The following is a 7,728-nucleotide window of genomic DNA, read 5'->3' as shown; positions in this document are numbered from 1 at the left end:
ACTAAGAGAGGAGCTGCAGGAGAGAAAGAGAGCAGAGGACAGGCTGCAGGAGCAGATAGATCACCACCCTATGACCTGCCCTCACACAGCAGAGGAGCCCAGCTCAACCAGCCAGACTTCCCCAGCCCTGCCTGCTGCACCCCTCCTCCCCAACCCACAGAACAGCCTCCCACTGACAGTGGCACCGACACAGACCAGCCACACCCCAGCTCCAACACCCACCAGCCCCCACTCTGCCCCCCCCAGTCCAGAAGAAACACTGGCTGACATCGTCCTGTTAATGGACTCAAATGGGAAGTATGTCCAGGAGAAGAAACTTTTCCCTAGACACAAAACGAGAAAGGTGTGGTGCCCAACAACGCAGAGTGCCATGGAGCTGCTTGATAAGGCCCATCTCGGGTCGCCAAGCCACATAATTATACATACCGGAAGCAACGACCTGCGTGCTCAGCAGGAGAGGGTGGCGACTTCACTACGGGGAGTGATTGAGAAGGCCTCCGCAATCTTCCCCAACTCAAGAATCATAGTGTCAACCCTTCTACAGAGGAGGGACTTCCACCCTGCCACAATCCAAAGAATAAACGCCAGCCTATCCCGGGACTGTGCCCTGCGACCCAATGTACACCTGGCCCACCATCCCACCCTCGATCTGGACTGTCTCTATGACCATGTTCACCTGTACAGGGAGACAGTCCCCATCCTTGCCAAGACTCTCAAGGACGTCGCTTTAAACCGCAGCCCGACCTCTCCACCCAGGAACAGCGGAGCAATCTCCACCCCGCCGAGATCACCGAGACAACACCCCGGACCAGCACCCTGGACACCCCAGCCACGACCACAGCACCACCAACCTCAATGCCCACTACAGCCAGCGCAGCACAGACCACCCCAGCCCAGCTTCAGAGCCACCCAGATGAGGCCTACCACCCCCCTCCTCCCCACCGCAGACCCACACCTGGAGGAGCCACAGCCCAGCAGGCAGAGCTACGCACAGGCTGTGAGAGGAGCAACTGGCCCAGCCCCCACCAACCAAATGAGTGACATTAAACAAATGCTGAGTCTACTATGCTCACATGTGATAGGCCGAGGGTCATGGTAAGATGAGCACAAGAACACCACCATCCTCACACTACATCCACCCAAGTGGCATGACACAAATTCTTGTGTCATCATCTTAAATGATAAACATAAGAGTTTACTTTAATTGAAAAATCCTGTTTTAATGGTTCTTCTTGGATTCTGAATGTTTGTCTCATTTTGAAAGGTAAAGAAAAGAAAGAGAGAAAAAAAAAAAAATTATGAAGTCTTTTTACGTTGCATGTTGGAATTTACAAGGATTGAAGTCCTCTGCTTTTGGGCTAAAGAGCAGAAACCCAGACTTCCTGAAAGAAATTGATGATGTTGATATTGTAGTACTACAGGAAACATGGTGCAGAGGTGATGTTTCCACTGGCTGTCCACTAGGTTATAGGGAGATAATCATACCATCCACTAAATTAAAAGGAATCAAACAGGGCAGAGACTCAGGGGGAATGTTAATATGGTATAAATCTGAACTAATTAATTCAATCGAATTGATCAAAACAGGAGAATTCTTTATCTGGTTAAAAATCAACAAGGAGGCTATCTTGACAGATAAAAACGTCTTCCTCTGTGCCACATACATTCCCCCCTCAGAGTCACCCTACTTCAACGAAGAGAGCTTCTCCATTCTAGAGGGAGAAATTAGTCACTTTCAGGCCCAAGGCAACGTACTGGTCTGTGGAGACCTGAATGCTAGAACAGCAGAAGAACAAGACACTATTAACAGTCATGGGGATAAACACCTACCAGGAAGCAATAACCTTTCCCTCCCCACATACCCCCACAGAAACAACTATGACAAAGTGAAAAACAAAAACGGAGTACAGCTCCTGAGGCTCTGTCGAACACTGGGTCTGTACATAGTCAATGGCAGGCTGAGAGGAGACTCTTTTGGTAGGTACACCTACAGCTCATCCCTTGGCAGCAGCACTGTAGACTACTTCCTCACCGACCTAAACTCAGAGCCTTCACAGTCAGCCCACTAACACCTCTCTCAGACCACAGTAAAATCACAGTGTATCTGAGAAGAGCAGAACCCAACCATGAAGCATCACGGCCCAATAAATTACATGGTACTAAACAAGCCTATAGATGGAGTGCAAACAGTACAGACATCTACCAAAAAGCAATTAGTAGCCAAAAAATACAATCTCTCCTGGACAACTTTTTAGCCTTAACATTCTCCTTCAGCAATGAAGGTGTAAATTTGGCCGTTAGAAACATAAACTTTATATTTGACAAATTAGCCTCCTTGGCTAATCTAAAGAAGCATAAGAGCAAACCAAAAATAACAGATAATGAAAAATGGTTTGATAATGATTGCAAAAATCTAAGAAAATCATTGAGAAATATATCTAATCAAAAACACAGAGAACCAGACAACAAAAATATACGCCTTCAATATGGGGAAACACTGAAGCAATACAAACGCACCCTAAGAACAAAAAAGGAACAGCACATTAGAAATCAGCTGGATGGAATTGAGGAATCCATAGAATCAAACCACTTCTGGGAGAATTGGAATAAATTAAACAAACCTCATCATGAGGAATTGGCTATCCAAAATGGGGATATGTGGAGAAATCACTTTGCAAACCTCTACAGCAATATAACAAAGAGCCCAGAACAAAAAGATATACAAGAAAAATTACAAATCCTTGAATTAGCAGTCAAAGACTATCAGAATCCTGTAGATACCCCAATTACAGAAGAAGAATTATTGGAAAAACTATGCAATCTCCAACCCAAAAAGGCCTGTGGTGCTGATGGTATTTTAAATGAAATGATCAAATATACAGACCACAAATTCCAATTGGCTATACTCAAACTCTTCAACATTATCCTCACTGCAGGTATTTTCCCCGATATTTGGAACCAGGGATTGATCACACCAATCTATAAAAACGGAGACAAATTTGACCCAAATAATTACAGAGGAATTTGCGTTAACAGCAACTTGGGGAAAATTCTCTGCAGTATTATAAATAGCAGACTACATCATTTCCTTGACGAACACAACGTCCTGAGCAGAAGCCAGATTGGATTTCTAAAAAATTATCGTACAACAGACCACATTTACACCCTCCACACTCTAATTGATAAACAAGTTAACCAAAACAAAGGCAAAATCTACTCGTGTTTTGTAGATTTCAAGAAAGCATTTGATTCAATTTGGCACGAAGGTCTTTTTTATAAACTAATAGAAAGTGGTATTGGAGGGAAAACATATGATTTTATTAAATCAATGTACACTAAAAACAAATGTGTGGTTAAAATTGGCAACAAGCAAACAGACTTCTTCTCTCAGGGGCGGGGAGTGAAACAGGGCTGCCCAATAAGTCCAACATTATTTAACATCTACATTAATGAATTGGCAAAAACATTAGAAGAATCGGCAGCACCTGGTATCACCCTACACAACACTGAAATCAAGTGTCTGCTGTACGCAGATGACCTGGTGCTGCTGTCTCCCACTAAAGAGGGGTTACAGCAGCACCTAGATCGTCTTCACAGGTTCTGTCAGACCTGGGCTCTGACCGTTAACCTAAAAAAAACTAATATAATGATATTCCAAAAAAGGTCGGGAAATAAGGATGACAAATATAAATTCTATTTGGACACAGTTCTATTAGAACACACCAAAAACTACACATATCTAGGACTAAATATGAGCAACACAGGTAGCTTTCACATGGCTGTGAATGAGCTGAGAGACAAAGCAAGAAGAGCATTCTATGCCATTAAAAGGAACATCAAAATTGAAATTCCAATTAGAATCTGGCTCAAAATTTTTCAATCAGTTATAGAACCAATTGCTCTATATGGCAGTGAAGTATGGGGTCCACTCTCTAATAATGAATTCACCAAATGGGACAAACATCCAACTGAAATATTGCATGCAGAGTTTTGCAAGACTATATTGCAAGTACAAAGAAAAACTCCAAATAACGCATGTAGGGCAGAATTGGGCCAATACCCCCTCCTCATTCGAATAGAAAAAAGAGCCATCAAATTTTACAACCATCTAAAAACAAGTGACCCTAAAACATTCCATCACACAGCTCTACAATGTCAAGAGATGAAACCAGAGAAGAGTCCCCTCAGCCAGCTGGTTCTGAGGCTCAGTTCACCAACCCAAACCAACCCCATAGAGCCTCGGGACAGCCCTCAGAAAATCTGGCCCAACCAAATCATCACAAAACAAAAAGAAAAATATATCACCTATTGGAAAGACACCACAAAAAATCAAAGTAAACTTCAATGCTATTTGGCTCTAAACAGACAGTACATGGTGGCAGACTATCTGACCACTGTGACTGATAGAAAACTGAGGAAAACATTGACTAGGTACAGACTCAGTGAGCACCGTCTGGCTATAGAGACCGGTCGTCACAGACAAACCTGGCTGCCCAGAGAGGACAGGCTGTGCTCACTCTGCTCCAGGGGAGAGGTAGAGACAGAGGTGCATTTCCTACTACACTGTGACAAATACTCAGACCTAAGAGCATATTTCTTTCCCAAAATTATAACTCAATACAAAGAATTTGAAACTATAAAAGATGAAGAAAAAATCAAATATTTATTGGGTGAAAAGCCAAAATGTGCAGTTTTGGCAGCCAAATATGTGTCCTCCTGCCATAACCTGAGGGACAGCCAGTAAAAAATCCCATTTAGCTTAGTTTTGTTTTGTCTTTCATACCAGGTTATAGGTCTTCTCAAGTCATGTTGACACTGGTCTACTACCATTGATTTAATGTATTGTTCTGATTAATATTGTTGTTGTAGTTGTTGTTAATGGTGATCCCATGTCCACAACTACTAGTATTATTACTGTTGGTCCCACCATTTATTTATATATAAATATATATATATTTTGTATATATATACATATATATTTGATTTTTATTTTTCGATATGTATACTTTGACAATGTAAGTAATAATGAACTTGCCATGTCAATAAAGTCAATTGAATTGAATTGAATTGAGAGAGAGAGAGAGAGATTTTAAGGATTTGAGGGAATGAGTGTGTGATGAAATGAGAAGTGAAATGTTCCCTCTCTCAGTGGGCAGAGGTGTAAAATATTTATCACGCTTGTGCAGAGGCGAGGTGGGAACCTGCCATGGCATACAGAACCAGGCAGCAAGGCCTCTGAAAGAGACTGCTCTTAAAATATTTTCTATTATGGAGCTGACCACAACCAGACAGAGCAGGACAGAACGCCAAGGTAGAGGAGGAGGAGGAGGAGGACAGCAGGGGTATAGATTGAGAATGGAAGGAGAAGGGTCAGGGTTACGGTGGAGGAGGAGGAGGAGGAGGAGGAGGAGGACAGCAGGAGTATAGATTGAGAATGGAAGGAGAAGGGTCAGGGTTAAGGTGGAGGAGGAGGAGGAGGAGGACAGCAGGAGTATAGATTGAGGATGGAAGGAGAAGGGTCAGGGTTAAGGTGGAGGAGGAGGAAGAAGACAGCAGGGGTATAGATTGAGAATGGAAGGAGAAGGGTCAGGGTTACGGTGGAGGAGGAGGAGGAGAAGGAGGACAGCAGGAGTATAGATTGAGAATGGAAGGAGAAGGGTCAGGGTTAAGGTGGAGGAGGAGGAGGAGGAGGACAGCAGGAGTATAGATTGAGAATGGAAGGAGAAGGGTCAGGGTTAAGGAGGAAGAGGAGGAAGAGGACAGCAGGAGGATAGATTGAGAATGGAAGGACAAGTGTCAGGGTTAAGGTGGTGGAGGAGGAGGAGGAGGACAGCAGGGGTATAGATTGAGAATGGAAGGAGAAGGGTCAGGGTTAAGGAGGAAGAGGAGGAAGAGGACAGCAGGGGTATAGATTGAGAATGGAAGAACAAGTGTCAGGGTTAAGGTGGTGGAGGAGGAGGAGGAGGACAGCAGGAGGATAGATTGAGAATGGAAGGAGAAGGGGCAGGGTTACGGTGGAGGAGGAGGAGGAGGAGGAGGAGGAGGACAGCAGGAGTATAGATTGAGAATGGAAGGAGAAGGGTCAGGGTTAAGGTGGAGGAGGAGGAGGAGGAGGACAGCAGGAGTATAGATTGAGGATGGAAGGAGAAGGGTCAGGGTTAAGGTGGAGGAGGAGGAAGAAGACAGCAGGGGTTGTAGTCTACCTGGGTTTTTTGCTGCAGCTCATGTTAATTGCTCTATCAGGCGTTGGATTTGGTCTCATTTATTCATTTCAGTTCAGTTAGTCTACGTTGCTCTTCATCCTGTCTATTATTTTGTAGATATTTGAAGTACTTGGCAGGGCAAACGCAGGCCCTGCTTTAGAGAATCCCCCCTGTGGAGGGCGCTGCAGGGTCTCCGCTGAGTCTATCTCTCCTCACATGAGGAGATATTGAACAGCTCACAGCCTGTGGTCTCTGCCAATCAGCTGGTGCCCACATGCCCCACACGCTGTACATGAGCTGATTGGCTAAGAGCAACTAGCTGGTCCTGCACTGGCTAATAAGGTCCGATGCATGCTCTTGCATCCCTTTAAATGGACGCACTCCCGATGGCCGTTGCCTTCAGTGCAGATAAGAGGTGGATTTACAGCAGTGGGTTCATGGAGTGTGTGGGTCTAAGTGAGTAGTGGTTATTCCTGTTATGGCTGAGATGTGTGTGTGTGTTTACTATTACTGTTAGTAGTAGTTTCTCTTGGTACTCTCTGTATGCTATTACTGGGTTATATTACATGTTCAGGTAACATGGTTCTTTATATTTAGACAGTCCTTTTCTATACAGTTACTGTTATTTAATGTATAGTTTATTCATTATTTCTCTTTTTCTGTACTTTCACACCATTTCCATGTCCATACCCCTGCTATCAGCCACTCCTGGGCTACAATCGCCTATCCGGACCCGTTTTACTGCCGATGCGGAGCCCCACCGGGCCTTCACGACTGGACTACCGACGCTATCTGCCCGAGGGAGTTATCCAAATGGCCCCTCCGTCGCGACGTTACCTGAACGCCCATCTGCGGCCCGCTAATCGTTAGCTGTCTTATCGGCCGCTATCTGAATAGGTCTATCGGACAATGTTTCTTGGGTCACTATAACTATATCTATTTTACCAATTGGATTGATCCCCTCTACCACACGGAACCGCACTAATCTACCGTCGGAAACGCATGAGGTGGCTAAAAACAGACCTCCATCCTATGCTAGCTTGCTACCGATGGCCCGGCTAGCTGCCTGAATCGCCGTGACCCCAACCAACCTCACTACTCACTGGACCCTTATGATCACTCGATTAAGCATTCCACTCCTTAATGTCAATATGCCTTGTCCATTGCTGTTCTGTTTAGTGTTTATTGGCTTATTTCACTGTAGAACCTCTAGCCCTGCTCATTATACCTTATCCAACCTTTCAGTTCCACCTCCCACACATGTGATGACATCACCTGGTTTCAATGATGTTTCTAGAGACAACATCTCTCTCATCATCACTCAATACCTAGGTTTACCTCCACTGTATTCACATCCTACCATACCTTTGTCTATACATTATACCTTGAAGCTATTTTATCGCCCCCAAAACCCTCCTTTTACTCTCTGTTCCGGGTGTTCTAGACGACCAATTCTCATAGCTTTTAGCCGTACCCTTATCTCACTCCTCCTCTGTTCCTCTGGTGATGTAGAGGTGAATCCAGG

Source organism: Salvelinus namaycush, chromosome 25 (genome assembly GCF_016432855.1).
Source record: "Salvelinus namaycush isolate Seneca chromosome 25, SaNama_1.0, whole genome shotgun sequence".
Lineage (NCBI taxonomy): Eukaryota > Metazoa > Chordata > Actinopteri > Salmoniformes > Salmonidae > Salvelinus > Salvelinus namaycush.
Note: the sequence above shows the minus strand (reverse complement) of the source record.